The sequence below is a fragment of the Choloepus didactylus genome, chromosome 22, assembly GCF_015220235.1.
Source record: "Choloepus didactylus isolate mChoDid1 chromosome 22, mChoDid1.pri, whole genome shotgun sequence".
NCBI lineage: Eukaryota > Metazoa > Chordata > Mammalia > Pilosa > Megalonychidae > Choloepus > Choloepus didactylus.
Genome location: NC_051328.1, coordinates 28,765,076 through 28,783,831, shown reverse-complemented (window position 1 = coordinate 28,783,831; position 18,756 = coordinate 28,765,076). Strand labels below are relative to the sequence as shown.

Below are 18,756 nucleotides of genomic sequence, written 5' to 3'. Positions count from 1 at the left end.
TACCAGATTTCCCATATCCTGTAAAGCAACATAGTGTGATACTGGTGCAAGGAAAGACAAATACACCAGAGACAGAGATAGTGGGGAAAACTTATCTATTTGATAAATGGTCCAGATCAACTAGAAACACACACATATATTTATCTTGGTCCCACCTCACACCCTACCAAAAAAAAAGTTATTCAAAATTGATCACAGACCTACATGTAGGAGATAAAAAATAGTCTAGGGAAAAAAAAAAGCATAAGAGAATACATCCATTATCTTGGCCTGGGAAATCATTTCTTTAAACAGGACTAATCTCTAATTGATTTTTATGCTTACTTAAAGATTGAAAAGCAGTCTTTAGTAATCTATAGGCACATTAATCGCTATCATCTACTTTTATGAGAGGATTTCTAGGAACTATCTATCTAGTCCTAACTGAGTTCCCAGACCTCCTAGGTCCACTCCCTCTGCTAAGAGCAGAGTAAGCAGAACTGGCTAGGTGACCATATTAGCTCTATTTCTAGATCCAGCCTGCAAATTCAGCCCATATCTGCCCACTGCTGCCTCCACCCTAATCCAGATGCATCACAACTACAAGGACTATGATGTACCTGGTACAGAATCTAACCCATTTCTGAATGAACATGGGAACTAGTCCTAAACCATTCCCCTGGACACAGTGATTGGATTATGGTGGACAAGTGAGCCAACCAGAATCAATAAGATTAAATGCAGGTGATTATATTGTAACTATTCAAATAGATAAGCACTCTCTTTTCCCCAAGACATCAACCCGAGGAGAGGGAAGTCTGGATCTTTTGGGCCATGAAGAAAAACAGCCTTCCTGGGAGAAAAGCAAATGTGGGAAGATGCACAGCCAAGATATGGAGAGAGATCTCCAGATAAAACCATTTTAGGGCTGTGATCCAGCCATACCTGAAGTTAAGTATACCCAAGGACTTCTCAATAAGCAAGTCAATAAATTCCTTACATAACTTACAAAAATGAAAGGAGTTAAAACAAGCCACAGACTGGGAGAAGTTACTTGCAACATATGTATATATAATATACATATTATATATAATATAATATATAATACATGATTTACATATGTGTGTATCTATAGAGAGATACACACACATATAATAAATAAGCCACAAGAGGGAAGCCCTTTAAATCAATAAAATAAATGCATGAAAAGGTGTTCTCATAAGATATCCAAATGGTAATAAGCACATGAAAAAGTACTCAACATCATTACACATCAGGTGAATGCAAATTAAAGCCAAAAATGATATATTACCACACTCTGCTAAATGATTAAAATTAAAAAGTGCTGCCCTGGTATTGGAACTGGAGCTGTCTTACATTGCTTTGGGAAATATACATTGAATCAACCATTGTGCAAAATGAAATGCCTAGGAAAAACTAAACATAAAGCCTAATAAGATTCAGAAATCTCATTCCTACATATATATCAAGAAAAATGAATGCATAAATCTACCAAAAGAGCAATCAAAAGACAAACTAGTAACATACACAACAAAACTGTTGTGTATCTATCAGGCATGTTGAGCAAAGGAAGCCAAGCACAAAACTGTACATATTGTATTTTAACATTTATATGAAAATCAAGAACAAGGAAATCTAATTGATTATAGCAAGAGTCAGAATTCTGGTTGGGTAATTACTGGAAAACGGCATAAATAAACTTTCTGAAGTTCTGGAAATGTAGATTTACCAGAGTGTGCACATGTGAAATTTCATCAAACCGTGCACTTAAGATTAGCACTACATGCATAATAGTGTATGTATTCCTTAATAAAAAGGTAAAAATTGATTAAAGGGGAAGTATACTTTTGGAGAGAATAGGAAAATATAAAGAAACAAGAAAGAAGAGCAGCTAAGGGAAGAAGCTCAAACCAAACAGTTTTCATCTTCTCAGATAAAAAGGCAGTAAAATCTTCCTGGTTGTCTGAAGGAGTCACATATAAACCCTTCTCCATTAAAGTGCAATAAAATCCTCTGATGTTTATGTCAATCATGCCTATGATAATCTGTCACAGCTCTTCTTGCATTTTCGAGATCATCGTGGGCTTGCACAGTATCTTTCCCCATCAGCATGGTACCAAGATGAGTAGCACTGTGCTGATGATAACCCTGCCCTAAATTAGAACCAACTCTACAGTCAGTTGATGTGCCAGTGGAACAATATCAACAAAATGATAATGCCAGAGCATGCCAGAAAATCCAAAAAGGATTTTAGACACTTTCAGCAACAATTGCCAACAAGCCCTTACTGTTCTGTTTTCACCCAATTATTGATCACTGAACCTAATAATCAGGAAATGTACCTGGAAACTAGCACATGCCAGGCCCCTAGGCATCTGTCTCCCTGTCTGATGGCCTCACGGTACTGATAGTCATAATGGCTTTTTTCATTCTGACTTTGTGCATTCTCATGAAAACTCCTCTTCTAGGCAACTCTCACTAAGAACTTGACAAAGAAATGATTTGGAAAATGTAGTCCCCAGCCCAACCATCTTTACTCATAGCTTTCATCTTTATGTCATGAGGACAAAGTTCAAAATGATCTAATCATATGAGACCATTCACTTTCAACACACCACTTTCAACACAATTTTTGCAGATTAATTTCTGTTGTAGTTACTTAGTGGATGGAGAAAACTTTTAATAGTAAAGACTGATAGCCTCAGTAACTTTAAGTTCTCTTAGTTAAAAAGAAGGGGTACATAAATACTGGGTAGGCAATGAATTGTAGTTACTTAGTGGACAGGAAAACCTTTTAATAGTAAAGACTGATAGCCTCAGTAACTTTAAGTTCTCTTAATTGAAAAGAAGGGGTACATAAATACTGGGTAGGCAATGAGTTATAGTTACTTAGTGGACAAGAAAATCTTTTAATAGTAAAGACTGATAACCACAGTAACCCTAAGTTCTCTTAGTTAAAAAGAAGGGGTAGCATAAATACTGGGTAGGCAATGACTAGTATCTGCCATACTAGACCCCCCCCCCCAAAAAAAAAATCTCAATACTAAAGTGTCAGTAACATGACTTCACACTTAGAGACCAACTGGAATTAATTAGATTTCAATTTAGAAAGAGCACTCCTACTTGCACATAAAAAAAATACTTCAAAGCCTTTATAGGTACTAAGAACTTTGTAATGGAAATAAGACAATATTTATGTCTGAACTATAAAAAACCTGACACCAAAATGTATATGGTTAGAGCTGAAGAGGTATTAGAGGGAAATTTATCATCTTAAGTGTTCATATCAGAAAATAAAATTGTAAATTGGGCTAGTAGTACACTTTTAAGGATGAGGCACTGGTAAAGGAAACACCACATTGTTTAGAATTCATGTCTGGTATAAATTTTCTTATGCACAATAAAGTGATGTTCAAGAAGGCTTTCCCACGTTAACATGTAGTGTTTCTCTCAGGTGTGAGCTCTCAAAAGTTTTTAAATGGGTGAGTGACAAATGAGGGCCTTTCTCTTATATTCACAGGGTGTCCCCACAATGTGAAACCTTTGTGTTGCCTAAGATTAGGAAAAGTATTGTACATTATATGTGTATGTTTTCTCTTGTATGAGTTTTCACATGTCTTCGAAAGTAGGCGGGACAAACAAAGGCTTTCCCACATTCCTTACATTCATATGGTTTCTCTCCAGTGTGGCTTCTCACATGCCTTCGAAAGGATGAGGGACAACTGAAAGCTTTTCCACATTCCAAACATTCAAAGGGTTTCTCTCCAGTATGCATTCTTACATGTACAGTAAGATATGAAGAATGATGGAAGGCTTTCCCACATTCTTTCCATTCATAGGGTTTCTCCCCAGTGTGCATGCTCATATGGATCCTGAGGGCTGAGGGATAAATAAAGCCTTTCCCACATTTTTTACATTCATAAGGCTTCTCTCCAGTGTGAGTTCTTGTGTGTACTGTAAGATGGGAGAAACTAATAAATGCTTTTCCACATTCCTTACATTCATAAGGCTTCTCTCCACTATGAATTCTTTTGTGTTCCATGAGTGATGAGGAACAACTAAAGGATTTTCCACACTCCTTACATTCATAGTTTATCTTTGAGGTATGACTCTTCACATGTGCCTTAAAGGATGAGGAACAATTAAAGGCTTTAGTACATTCCTTACATTCATAAGATTTCTCTTTAGTGGGATTTTTCATATGTTTCTTAAAGGAAGCAAGAAAATGGAAGGCTTTTCCACATTCCTTACACGGATATGGTTTGCTTCCAGGGTGAGACTTGATGTGATTCTTAAGGGATGAATGATCCATGAAGGCCTTTCTACACTCATGGCATTCATAGGACTTTACTCCAGTAGTTCTACTGAGCACATTCAGGTTTGTATTTTGGTTGCAGGTTTGTAGACATTGATTTCCTCCATTACATTCATAGATGCTCTCCACCATATGATTTCTTTTAAAAATAAAAAGTCAAGTTATTAGTAATAAATTTTTCACTTTCAGTGAGTGCATGTACTTTCTTCCCTGTCAATTTATAAACTGAAAGTTCTCACAGAGGGCTCTAACATAACCAATACTGTCACTAAGTTTCTGACTTGAGATTTTCCTGATTAACTGTTTACAAGTGAATTACTTGTCAAAAACTCAATTATCTTAGTCACATGTTGGCAATATTATTGCATGAAAATTCTTGATGAGAGAGCAATTTTTGACCTAGGTTTATGTTCTAAAATAAAAACTACATTTTAAAATTCATAATTATTTTAAGATACTCTCTTGAGACACTGTTTTCTCTCATATGAAGCACCATTTTTTAAAGTTGAATGTACACATAGCCCATGACCCAGCAATTTCACTTCTAGGAATACTCCCTAGGGAAACTCTTCCACCTCCATACAAGAATATTCCTAGCAGTATTGATTCTAATAGCAAAGGCTTTGGGAAAAAGCCCAAATGTGCTTTGGCAGGAAAATGGAAAATTACTTTCAATATAGTTAAAAATGGAATATTATTCAGCAGTGAAAAGAAATGAAGGATAGCTGGATGCAAGAGTATGCATGAGTCTTAGAAACATAATAGTGAGTGAAAAAAGCAAATGGCACAAGATTACATTTAGTATGATGTCATTTTTATGAAGCTCAGGTTAAAGCAAAATCCCATAGAATAAAACATCCATGAGGATAAGTGTATGTGTTTTGTTTACTACTCTGTTACCAGTGCCAGAAAACACCTGGTCATATTAGATGCTTAGTAATTTTGATAAATTAATAAACTAAAAATACATTGTTTAAGGATATATATATATGATAAAAATGTATTTTATAAAGTAAGGAAATGATAAACACAAAATTCAGACTAGTGGTTACTGCTTCTGGGTGGGAAACTGGGGCATGACACAGAAATGAAGTCCACAGATAGATGCAAAGACATTAGCAAATTTTTGGATTCAAAGTTGGGTAGTAGCTCCATGGGTGTTCATTTTATCATTACGCTTTATATATTAAACATATGTGACATAGATTTCTTTTGGATGCATCAAATATTACATAATAAAATACAATCTCTAGATTGATAACCAGAAAATAAAAGGTGGGACAATGTCATAGTTATAGATTATGATAAAAGGTAAATCAGGTTGGGATACGAACTGGGGAAAAATAATAGCAGTATAAATTCAATCTATTTAGAAGTGTTTTAAAGTTCATTTTGAATGTGCTCTTTATATTTCATCATATTTTATTTTTATGATATTACTAATAATGCATTGTTTTGAAGAAAAAATAGACAATGAAGTAAGAAAAAAGTTAATAAAGATCATCAGTGGTTACTATTAGCATAAATAATAACATATCAGAGTATACATATCCAGATCTTATTTAAACAAACACATGACGTGCGCACACACACACACACACACACACACATATGCATAAACTGGGGATCCTCCCACCCTAGAAGAGTTTATAAACTTATCTCAAACCCCAAATCCATTGCCTGTGACAGTAAAACATTGTTTTCATGATTCCTTTTGCAAAACAGTTAATGTGGAGAGAACCTTAGATGGTGGCTAGGAGAGACAGGGCAAAAAACGCCTCCATGAAAAATACTAGATAAAAGCCAGAAAGTGACCCAGAACACCAGTTCCAGCAATGCACCAGCTGGACAGGTCTTCTAAATCCACAGGGACTGTATGAAACTGGGAGTCTGCGTTCTGAAATGAGTGAGTAAGCCACGCTGTAGTGTGGGGAAACTGTGGGTTGGCGTTTGGAGGCGGACTAGTTCTTTTTTAAAAAAACCCAAAAGCAACTGCAGATACGGCAGCAAGAACCGCACAGTGAAGCACGGCAGGAACGGGTTGTGTGAACACCTCAATATCTGGCGTGGAAGATAGCCTTTCGCACACCCCCTGCTAATTGTCTCAGAGCGAGGAAGGCAGAGGAGAGCCAAAAGGGGAAAATAACCATGCCCCTTGCAGCCATCTTCCCAGCAGGCTAGGAACACTCCTGCCTGGCACTGCTGCCACAGCACAGAGCCCGCCATAAAACCCAGTGTGACAGGAGGTGTTTCCAGCAGCACGCACACACGCCACAATATCAGGCATTGAAAATAGCCTTTCGTGCACCCACAGCTAATTGTCCCAGAGCTGGAAGGTGGAGCTGTGCGAAAAGGGGGAAATTAACATGCCCCATACAGCCAGCCTTACAGCAGGCTGGGAACACACCTACACAGCCTGGCGGCCCAGAACTTCCCTTGAGGGACAGCGTGCACTTGTGACGTAGCACAACCTCTCAGCAGAGGCCCTAGAAGGGCACGGCTTGGAAGACGGTCCCAGGGACCATATGCCAATACCAAGGACTTGTGGGTCAGCAGCAGAGACAATCTGTGGAGAGACTGAAATGAAGGGGAGAGAGGGAAAAAATATATCTGACAAACATAAACCAAAGGATAAGATGGCTGATTCAAGAAATGCTTTCACAGTAATAATGTTGAATATAAATGGACTGAACTCCCCCATTAAAAGATATAGATTGGCAGAATGGATCAAAAAATATGAACCATCAATATGTTGCATACAAGAGACTCATCTTAGACACAGGGACACAAAGAAATTGAAAGTGAAAGGATGGAAAAAATATTTCATGCAAGCTACAGCCAAAAGAAAGCAGGAGTAGCAATATAAACTCAGATAAAATAGAATTTAAACACAAGGATGTTATAAGAGACAAAGAAGGCCAGTACATACTAATAAAAGGGGCAATTCAACAAGAAGAAATAACAATCATAAATGCTTATGCACCCAATCATGGTACCACAAAATACATGAGACAAATACTGGCAAAACTAAAGAAAGCAATGGATGTTTCCACAATAATTGCTGGAGACTTCAACACATCACTCTCTCCTATAGATAGATCAACCAGACAGAAGACCAATAAGGAAACTGAAAACTCAAACAATCTGATAAATGAATTTGACTTAACAGACATATATAGAACATTACATCCCAAATCACCAGGATACACATTCTTCTCTAGTGCTCATGGAACTTTCTCCAGAATAGACCATAAGCTGGGACATAAAACAAGCCTCAATAAATTTTAAAAAAAATTGAAATTATTGAAAGCACATTCTCTGACCACAATGGAATACAATTAGAAGTCAATAACCATCAGAGACTTAGAAAATTCACAAACACCCAGAGGTTAAACAACACATTACTAAAATAAATGGTTTATAATGTAGAACGTAGGGGAACTAGCGATAGAGAGCAATTAATGAAGGGGGAATGATAACCCGATAAGAACAGATAAGCTATTGTGGGTAAATGTAACATTCTGGGAACGCCCAGGAATGAATATGGTTTGTTAATTTCTGATGGGTACGGCAGGAACAAGTTCACAGAAATGTTGCTTTATTAGGTTATTTTCTTGGGGTAGAATAGGAACATGTTGGAAGTAAAGTAGTTATTTTAGGTTAGTTGTCTTTTTCTTAATCCCTTGTCATGGTTTGTTTGAAATGTTTTTTTATTGTACATCTTTTAAAAAAATTTTTTTTGATATAGTTAATTTAAAAAAAAGAGTTAATTAAAAAATAAAAACAATGAAAAAAATATGCAGAACCCCCTTGAGGAGCTGGTGGAGAATGCAGGGGTGTTGGGCTTCCCCACCTCGATGGTTGCTGATGTGCTCACAGACGTAGGGGACTGGTGGTTTGAAGGGCTGAGCCCTCTACCACAGGACTTGCCATTGGAAAGACTGTTGCTGCAAAGGAGAGGCTAGGCCTGCCTAGAATTGTGCCTAAGAGTCTCCTCCCAAATGCCTCTTTGTTGCTCACATGTGGCCCTCTCTCTCTAGCTAAGCCAACTTGACAGGTGAAATCACTGCCCCCACCCCCCCAACATGGGATATGACACCCAGGGGAGTTAAATCTCCCTGGCAACGTGGAATATGACTCCCGGGAAGGAAGCTACACCCGGCAGCATGGGATGGAGAACATCTTCTTGACCCAAAGGGGAATGTGAAAGGAAATGAAATAAGCTTCAGTGGCAGAGAGATTCCAACAGGAGCTGAGCAGTCACTGTGGTGGGCACTCTTACACACAATATAGACAACCCTTCTTAGGTTCTAATGAATTGGAATAGCTAGCAGTAAATACCTGAAACTATCAAACTACAACCCAGAACCCCTGAATCCTGAAGATGATTATGTAACAATATAGCTTATGAAGGGTGACAATGTGATTGGGAAAGCCATATAGACCACAATCCCCTTTGTCCAGTGTATGGATGGATGAGTAGAAAAATGGGGGAAAAAAATAAAAAGGCACCAAGTGTTCCTTTTTACTTTAATTGTTCTTTTTTACTTCAATTTTTATTCTTATTAATTTTGTGTGTGTGGTAATGTCAAAAATTAATTTTGGTGATGAATGCACAACTATATAATGGTACTGTAAACAGCTGAATGTACACTTTATTTTGTATGACTGCATGGTATGTAAATATATCTCCATAAAAATGAATTAGAAAAAAAAGTTAATGTGGTACTTACAGGACATTTACAGACTTAAATGTCTATATTAGAAAAAAGAAAAAAGTGAAAACTAATGTGTGTAAGGTCTCAATTCACTAAATTAGTTAAAACAACAATGAAAAAAAGCAAAATAAACCTGAAGAAAGAAATAAGACACTAATGAAACAGAAAACAAAGAAACAAAAGAGATTAATAAAACCAGAAACTGATTTCTTTGTAAAAAGTTTAATAAAATATACACAACTCTGGTAAGATTGATTAAGAAGATAAGGAGAGAAGGCATAAAACAAAAGTAAAAAGAAAAAGAATAATAGTCCATTTTACAGCAAAATACTTGATAAATCATATAAGATGATTATGAGTACGCATTATGCCAATATATTGAAACATTTTGGTGAAATTAACAATTTTCTAGAAAAATATGAATAACCAAAACAAGAAATATCCTAGATGATCTTTATACTATATAGAAATTGAATAAGTGAAAAAGTTACTGAAAAAAGGCGTATACGGCATTAGAAGCACGGTTGCCTGCTAATCCTTGAAAGGACAGATAATCACTTTATCTTACAAACCATTTCAGAGAACAGAAAGGGAAATTCCCAATGCTTCTTATGAACCCAAAGTGGACAAGGACAACATGAAGAAGGAGATTTATGGGCCAATTATCACTTATTAACAAGTATACAAAAGTACTAAATAAAATATTAGCTAACTGAATCCAGCAATATATTTTTAAATGCAGAGGGTAGCACACACAATGCCACAGTGCTCTTTACCTTCTGTTTTCTTAACAGTATATCTTGGCATTAAGCCAATATTATTCATTTAGAGCTGCCTCATCTTTTTTTAACTGCTGCATATTATTACATTGTATAGTGTTAACACATTTAAAAAAAAAACTAAACATTTAGTTTGTTTCTGGTTTTTTGATATAACAAATAATATAGGAAAATCATTAAATAGATAATATTTTGCAAATGTGTGAACACATATGTAGGATAAATTCCTAGAAATAGAATTTCTGGGTCGAAAGGTAATTTTGATAAATATTACCAAATTGCTCCCCATAGAGTTGTATCAATTTGCACTAGTAGCATCAGTGTAAGTTCAAATGCTTTTAAAACACTCTAAAGAATAAAAGGGTGAGAAAAACATAGCAATAATGATAAAAAGAACACAAAGAAAACATTAAGGAAACTTTAAAACTGGAAAAAGTAAAATACGATGAAATAAATAACAATCATATTAACTAAACTAATGATATGAATGTGTTAAATCTGCCTATTAAAACCTAAGTCTTTCTTTTTTTTTTTTTTTTTTTTTTTTTTTTTTTAAATCATCATTTTATTGAGATATATTCACATACCACGCAGTCATACAAAACAAATTGTACTTTCGATTGTTTACAGTACCATTACATAGTTGTACATTCATCACCTAAATCAATCCCTGACACCTTCATTAGCACACACACAAAAATAACAAGAATAATAATTAGAGTGAAAAAGAGCAATTGAAGTAAAAAAGAACACTGGGTACCTTTGTCTGTTTGTTTCCTTCCCCTACTTTTCTACTCACCCATCCATAAACTAGACAAAGTGGTGTTTGGTCCTTATGGCTTTCCCAATCCCATTGTCACCCCTCATAAGCTACATTTTTATACAACTGTCTTCGAGATTCATGGGTTCTGGGTTGTAGTTTGATAGTTTCAGGTATCCACCACCAGCTACCCCAATTCTTTAGAACCTAAAAAGGGTTGTCTAAAGTGTGCATAAGAGTGCCCACCAGAGTGACCTCTCGGCTCCTTTTGGAATCTCTCTGCCACTGAAGCTTATTTCATTTCCTTTCACATCCCCCTTTTGGTCAAGAAGATGTTCTCCGTCCCACGGTGCCAGGTCTACATTCCTCCCTGGGAGTCATATTCCACGTTGCCAGGGAGATTCACTTCCCTGGGTGTCTGATCCCACGTAGGGGGGAGGGCAGTGATTTCACCTTTCAAGTTGGCTTAGCCAGAGAGAGAGGGCCACATCTGAGCAACAAAGAGGCATTCAGGAGGAGACTCTTAGGCACAAATACAGGGAGGCCTAGCCTCTCCTTTGCAGCAACCGTCTTCCCAAGGGTAAAACTTATGGTAGAGGGCTCAACCCATCAAACCACCAGTCCCCCATGTCCGCGGCCATGCCAGCAACCATGGAGGTGGGGTAGGCGAACACCCCCGCATTCTCCACAGGCTCCTCAAGGGGGCACTACATCTTTTTTTTTTTTTTTTCCCCTTGTTTGTCTTTTTTCTTTTTTTTTTTTTTTTTTTTTTTTTTTTTTTAACTTTCCCTTCTTTTTTCAAATCACCTGTATGAAAAAAAAAGTTAAAAAGAAAACAAACATACAATAAAAGAGCATTTCAAAGAGACCATAGCAAGGGAGTAAGAAAAAGACAACTAACCTAAGATAACTGCTTAACTTCCAACATGTTCCTACTTTACCCCAAGAAAGTTACATAATATAGCAACATTTCAGTGAACTTGTTCCTACTACAACCATCAGAAATTAACAGACCATAGTCATTTCTGGGCATCCCCAGAACGTTAAATAGCTTATCTGTTCTTCCTGGATTATTGTTCCCCCTTCCTTAATTGCTCTCTACTGCTAGTTCCCCTACATTCTACATTATAAACCATTTGTTTTACATTTTTCAAAGTTCACATTAGTGGTAGCATATAATATTTCTCTTTTTGTGCCTGGCTTATTTCGCTCAGCATTATGTCTTCAAGGTTCATCCATGTTGTCATATGTTTCACCAGATCGTTCCTTCTTACTGCCGCGTAGTATTCCATCGTGTGTATATACCACATTTTATTTATCCACTCATCTGTTGAAGGACATTTGGGTTGTTTCCATCTCTTGGCAATTGTGAATAATGCTGCTATGAACATTGGCGTGCAGATATCTGTTCGTGTCACTGCTTTCCGATCTTCCGGGTATATACCGAGGAGTGCAATCGCTGGATCGAATGGTAGCTCTATATCTAGTTTTCTAAGGAACTGCCAGACTGACTTCCAGAGTGGCTGAACCATTATACAGTCCCACCAACAATGAATAAGAGTTCCAATTTCTCCACATCCCCTCCAGCATTTGTAGTTTCCTGTTTGTTTAATGGCAGCCATTCTAACCGGTGTTAGATGGTATCTCATTGTGGTCTTAATTTGCATCTCTCTAATAGCTAGTGAAGCTGAACATTTTTTCATGTGTTTCTTGGTCATTTGTATTTCCTCTTCAGAGAACTGTCTTTTCATATCTTTTGCCCATTTTATAATTGGGCTGTCTGTACTATTGTCATTGAGTTGTAGGATTTCTTTGTATATGCAAGATATCAGTCTTTTGTCAGATACATGGTTTCCAAAAATTTTTTCCCATTGAGTTGGCTGCCTCTTTACCTTTTTGAGAAATTCCTTTGAGGTGCAGAAACTTCTAAGCTTGAGGAGTTCCCATTTATCTATTTTCTCTTTTGTTGCTTGTGCTTTGGGTGTAAAGTCTAGGAAGTGGCCTCCTAATACAAGGTCTTGAAGATGTTTTCCTACATTATCTTCTAGGAGTTTTATGGTACTTTCTTTTATATTGAGATCTTTGGTCCATTTTGAGTTAATTTTTGTGTAGGGGGTGAGGTAGGGGTCCTCTTTCATTCTTTTGGATATGGATATCCAACTCTCCCAGCCCCATTTGTTGAAAAGACCATTATGGCTCAGTTCGGTGACTTTGGGGGCCTTATCAAAGATCAGTCGGCCATAGATCTGAGGGTCTATCTCTGAATTCTCAATTCGATTCCATTGATCTATATGTCTATCTTTGTGCCAGTACCATGCTGTCTTGGCAACTGTGGCTTTATAATAAGCTTCAAAGTCAGGGAGTGTAAGTCCTCCCACTTCGTTTTTCTTTTTTAGAGTGTCTTTAGCAATTCGAGGCATCTTCCCTTTCCAAATAAATTTGATAACTAGCTTTTCCAAGTCTGCAAAGTAGGTTGTTGGAATTTTGATTGGGATTGCATTGAATCTGTAGATGAGTTTGGGTAGAATTGACATCTTAATGACATTTAGCCTTCCTATCCATGAACATGGAATATTTTTCCATCTTTTAAGGTCCCCTTCTATTTCTTTTAGTAGAGTTATGTAGTTTTCTTTGTATAGGTCTTTTACATCTTTGGTTAAGTTGATTCCTAGGTACTTGATTTTTTTAGTTGCTATTGAAAATGGTATCTTTTTCTTGAGTGTCTCTTCAGTTTGTTCATTTCTAGCATATAGAAACATTACTGACTTATGTGCATTAATCTTGTATCCCGCTACTTTGCTAAATTTGTTTATTAGCTCTAGTAGGTGTATCGTTGATTTCTCAGGGTTTTCTAGATATAAGATCATATCATCTGCAAACAATGACAGTTTTACTTCTTCTTTTCCAATTTGGATGCCTTTTATTTCTTTGTCTTGCCGGATTGCCCTGGCTAGCACTTCCAGCACAATGTTGAATAACAGTGGTGACAGCGGGCATCCTTGTCTTGTTCCTGATCTTAGAGGGAAGGCTTTCAGTCTCTCACCATTGAGTACTATGCTGGCTGTGGGTTTTTCATATATGCTCTTTATCATGTTGAGGAAGTTTCCTTCAATTCCTACCTTTTGAAGTGTTTTTATCAAAAAGGGATGTTGGATTTTGTCAAATGCTTTTTCAGCATCTATTGAGATGATCAATTGATTTTTCCCTTTCGAGTTTTTAATGTGTTGTAATACATTGATTGTTTTTCTTATGTTGAACCATCCTTGCATGCCTGGAATGAACCCCACTTGGTCATGGTGTATGATTTTTTTAATGTGTCTTTGGATTCGATTTGCAAGTATTTTGTTGAGGATTTTTGCATCTATATTCATTAGGGAGATTGGCCGGTAGTTTTCCTTTTTTGTAGCATCTTTGCCTGGTTTTGGTATTAGATTGATGTTAGCTTCATAAAATGAGTTAGGTAGTGTTCCATTTTTTTCAATGTTTTGAAAGAGTTTGAGTAAGATTGGTGTCAGTTCTTTCTGGAAAGTTTGGTAGAATTCCCCTGTGAAGCCATCTGGCCCTGGGCATTTATTTGTGGGAAGATTTTTGATGACTGATTGGATCTCTTTGCTTGTGATGGGTTGGTTGAGGTCTTCTATTTCTTCTCTGGTCAGTCTAGGTTGTTCATATGTTTCCAGGAAATTGTCCATTTCTTCTACATTATCCAGTTTGTTGCCATACAGTTGTTCATAATATCCTCTTATAATTTTTTTAATTTCTTCAGGATCTGCAGTTATGTCACCTTTTTCATTCATTATTTTGTTTATATGGGTCTTCTCTCTTTTTGATTTTGTCAGTCTAGCTAGGGGCTTGTCAATCTTGTTGATCTTCTCAAAGAACCAACTTTTGGTGATATTTATCCTTTCTATTGTTTTTTTGTTCTCTATGTCATTTATTTCTGCTTTAATCCTTGTTATTTCTTTTCTTCTACTTGGTTTAGGATTGGTTTGCTGTTCATTTTCTAGCTTCTTCAGTTGATCCATTAGTTCTTTGATTTTGGCTCTTTCTTCCTTTTTAATATATGCGTTTAGTGCTATAAATTTCCCCCTTAGCACTGCTTTTGCTGCATCCCATAGGTTTTGGTATGTTGTGTTCTCATTTTCATTCGTCTCTATATATTTAGCAATTTCTCTTGCTATTTCTTCTTTAACCCACTGATTGTTTAGGAGTGTGTTGTTTAACCTCCAGGTATTTGTGAATTTTCTAAGTCTCTGATGGTTATTGACTTCTAATTGTATTCCATTGTGGTCAGAGAATGTGCTTTGAATAATTTCAATCTTTTTAAATTTATTGAGGCTTGTTTTATGTCCCAGCATATGATCTATTCTGGAGAAAGTTCCGTGAGCACTAGAAAAGTATGTGTATCCTGGTGATTTGGGATGTAATGTCCTGTAGATGTCTGTTAAATCTAATTCATTTATCAGATTGTTTAGGTTTTCAATTTCCTTATTGGTCTTCTGTCTGGTTGATCTATCTATAGGAGAGAGTGATGTGTTGAAGTCTCCCACAATTATTGTGGAAACATCAATTGCTTCCTTTAGTTTTGCCAATGTTTCTCTCATGTATTTTGTGGCACCTTGATTGGGTGCATAGACATTTACGATTGTTATTTCTTCTTGCTGAATTGCCCCTTTTATTAGTATGTAGTGGCCTTCTTTGTCTCTCAAAACATCCCTGCATTTGAAGTCTATTTTATCTGAGATTAATATTGCTACACCTGCTTTCTTTTGGCTGTAGCTTGCATGAAATATTTTTTTCCATCCTTTCACTTTCAATTTCTTTGTGTCCCTGTGTCTAAGATGAGTCTCTTGTATGCAACATATTGATGGTTCATTTTTTTTGATCCATTCTGCGAATCTATATCTTTTAATTGGGGAGTTTAATCCATTTACATTCAACGTTAAAACCGTGAAGGCATTTCTTGAATCGGCCATCTTATCCTTTGGGTTATGTTTGCCATATTTTTCCCTCTCTCTATTAATATCCTTTATTGTACCCATACCGAATCTCTTTAGTACTGAACCTTTCTCCAAGTCTCTCTGTCCTGTCTTTGTTTCTCTGTCTGTATGGCTCCCTTTAGTATCTCCAGTAGGGCAGGTCTCTTGTTAGCAAATTCTCTCAGCATTTCTTTGTCTGTGAAAAATTTAAGCTCTCCCTCAAATTTGAAGGAGAGCTTTGCTGGATAAAGTATTCTTGGCTGGAAATTCCTCTCTCTCAGAATTTTAAATATATCGTGCCATTGTCTTCTCGCCTCCATGGTGGCTGCTGAGTAGTCACTACTTAGTCTTATGCTGTTTCCTTTGTATGTGGTGAATTGCTTTTCTCTTGCTGCTTTCAGAACTTGCTCCTTCTCTTCTATGTTTGACAGTGTGATCAGTATATGTCTCGGAGTGGGTTTTTTTGGATTTATTCTATTTGGAGTTCGCTGAGCATTTATGATTTGTGTATTTATGTTGTTTAGAAGATTTGGGAAGTTTTCCCCAACAATTTCTTTGAATACTCTTCCTAGACCTTTACCCTTTTCTTCCCCTTCTGGGACACCAATGAGTCTTATATTCGGACGCTTCATATTATCTATCATATCCCTGAGGTCCATTTCGAGTTTTTCAATTTTTTTCCCCATTCTTTCTTTTATGCTTTCATTTTCCATTCTGTCATCTTCCAGGTCACTGATTCGTTGTTCAACTTCCTCTAGTCTTGTACTATGAGTGTCCAGAATCTTTTTAATTTGGTCAACAGTTTCTTTAATTTCCATAAGATCATCCATTTTTTTATTTAGTCTTGCAATGTCTTCTTTATGCTCTTCTAGGGTCTTCTTGATTTCCTTCATATCCCGTACTAGGGTCTCATTGTTCATCTTTAGTTCTTTGAGTAGCTGCTCTAGGTGTGTCTCTTCTGGTCTTTTGATTTGGGTGCTTGGGCTTGGGTTATCCATATCGTCTGGTTTTTTCATATGCTTTATAATTTTCTGTTGTTTTTGGCCTCGTGGCATTTGCTGTCCTTGATAGGGTTCTTTTAGGGTTTGTAGACCAGTTGAAGTCCTTATCTCTAGTTTATCAGATCTACAGCTTCGTGGAGTACACTTTCTCTAACTAACCAGCAGGTGGCGTCCACGAGCCACCTGTTCTCCACAAGCCAGATCTCCCCTGCTTAGCCTTTTTGGTGAGTGGGGGAGTGAGTCTTGTGGGGCCCAATTGGTGTCCCAAGCTTGCGTGTGTAGTTGGTGTTGCCTGCCCTGTATGTGGGGCGTGTTTCTGGGCAGTCGGGGAGGGGGGGTGGCCCTAACAATCAAATCTCCCTGATGATCCTAGAGTTTTAAAGCTACTGCAATAGTCTAATCCTTCAGTTCAGTCCTGCCACAGTTTGTCTCTGCCACTGACCCACAAGTCTTTGGTATTGGCGTATGGCTCCTGAGACTTGCAAGTGGGCCCTTCTTCCAGGCTGTGCACCCCGGGTCCTCTGTTGAGGGATGACTGTGCTATGTCACAGGTGAGTGCCGTCCCCCCAGGGCAGTTCTGGGCTGCTGGGCTGTGTTGGGAGGCTCCCAGTCTGCTCAAATGATGGCTGAATGGGGCTCTGTTAATTCACACTGCTCCCCCTTCCCAGCTCTGGGACATTCAGCTGAGGTTGCAGGGAAGGCTAATGTCCACGCCCAGTTTTGTGGTGTGTGCCTGTTATTTGAAGCACTTCCGTCACACTGGGTTGTCTGGGGCAGCTCTGGGCTATGGGGCTGGCGATGGGCAGGAGTGTTTCCTGTCCACCAGGATGATGGCTGTGAGCGGACACCCCCCTTTTCTTGGGAAGTTGTGTTGTTTAGTGAATTTTCTCAGCCACTGGATTATTGCCTTTTGTCTCAGAGCTCTCTTATTTCTGCTCTTGACTTGACGTGCCCAAATTTCAATTCTTTGAAGCTTTCTGTATTGAGCTTCTTAGAGTAATTGTTTTAGAAAAAGCAAAAAGGATTTAAAAAAAAAAAAACAAAAAAAAAAAACGGCCCTCCTCAGAGATCTAATGGGTTATTGAAATGCTAATAGACAAAGCAACCTGGGCCATTAAGGAAAGGTGCCCTGGGCAGAGAGATCAGCCTTGCTTCGGGATTTGCATATGCGCCTCAAGGCCTGATGTCCGCCCTTCCCCTTTCTGTGTTCACCAGAACTCCAAAAATCCTCTGCTTTTACTTTGGAGCTTCTCGTGTTGTTTTCCTTCTATGCCCGTCTCCTCTCTGCTGGGCTGGCTGCTCTCAGAGTCTCTGGTGTCTGGCCTCAGTCTATCTATGGTTGGAGTTTGAATCAGTAGAATGAGTTTCCGATGAGAGCAGCCACTGCAATTCTCCCTTCTCCTTCCTGGAGCTGACAGCCCCTCCTCCCCCGGGACTGAGCCTGGCAGGAAGGGGCGCGGGTCCCCTGGCCGCAAAAACTTACAGATTTCGCTGATCTCAGCAGTTCCACGTTTTCATGAGTGTTGTATGAAGTATGCCCAAAGACAGATTGCTCTGTGGTGTCCAGTCCACGCAGTTCCTGGCTTTTTACCTACTTTCCTGGAGGAGTAACTAAAACATACAGCTCACCAGTCTGCCATCTTGCCCCGCCTCTAAAACCTAAGTCTTTCAAATAAAATTAAGAAATAAAATCCAACTACATATATTTTATGATGGATAAATCTAAAACAAAATGAAATAGAATATGGGCAAATCGTGTAAGGCAAAATAAAACCACAATATTAGTACCAAAGCAGAATTCAAAGCCAGCAGCATTAAAAGGGAACAAGAAGACATTTTAAAAGTGAAAAAATCTATCATCTATAATGAACACTTAATAAACATGAAATCGTGTGTCAAATAACATAGAAATGAAATTTATAAAACAAAAGATTTTTATATATTTGGACTAAACAATAGATGGAGAAATGAACAAAACATTTTATATGTCACTTTTAATCTTAGGGAAATTAAAGCCAACAGATAAAAGGTATAGAAAATTCAAAATAATATACTTATTCAGGTAAATTTAATAGAGATTCATGATAACCTATATTCTACAAGCCAGAAAACATTATTTTCAAACATTCATTGATACTAAAAATCATGTTAAGCCACTAAAATATGTTATTAAATTCACAAAGTATTATAATATCATATTAATA

At 37.5% G+C, this 18,756-nt stretch overlaps 1 protein-coding gene across 11 annotated transcripts in view; it reads right to left on the bottom strand.

Annotated features, from left to right (window-relative positions):
- HYDIN (HYDIN axonemal central pair apparatus protein) overlaps positions 1 to 18,756 on the bottom strand; it is a 534,664-nt gene that overhangs the window by 162,323 nt on the left and 353,585 nt on the right. The gene's annotated exons all lie outside the window — the stretch shown is intronic.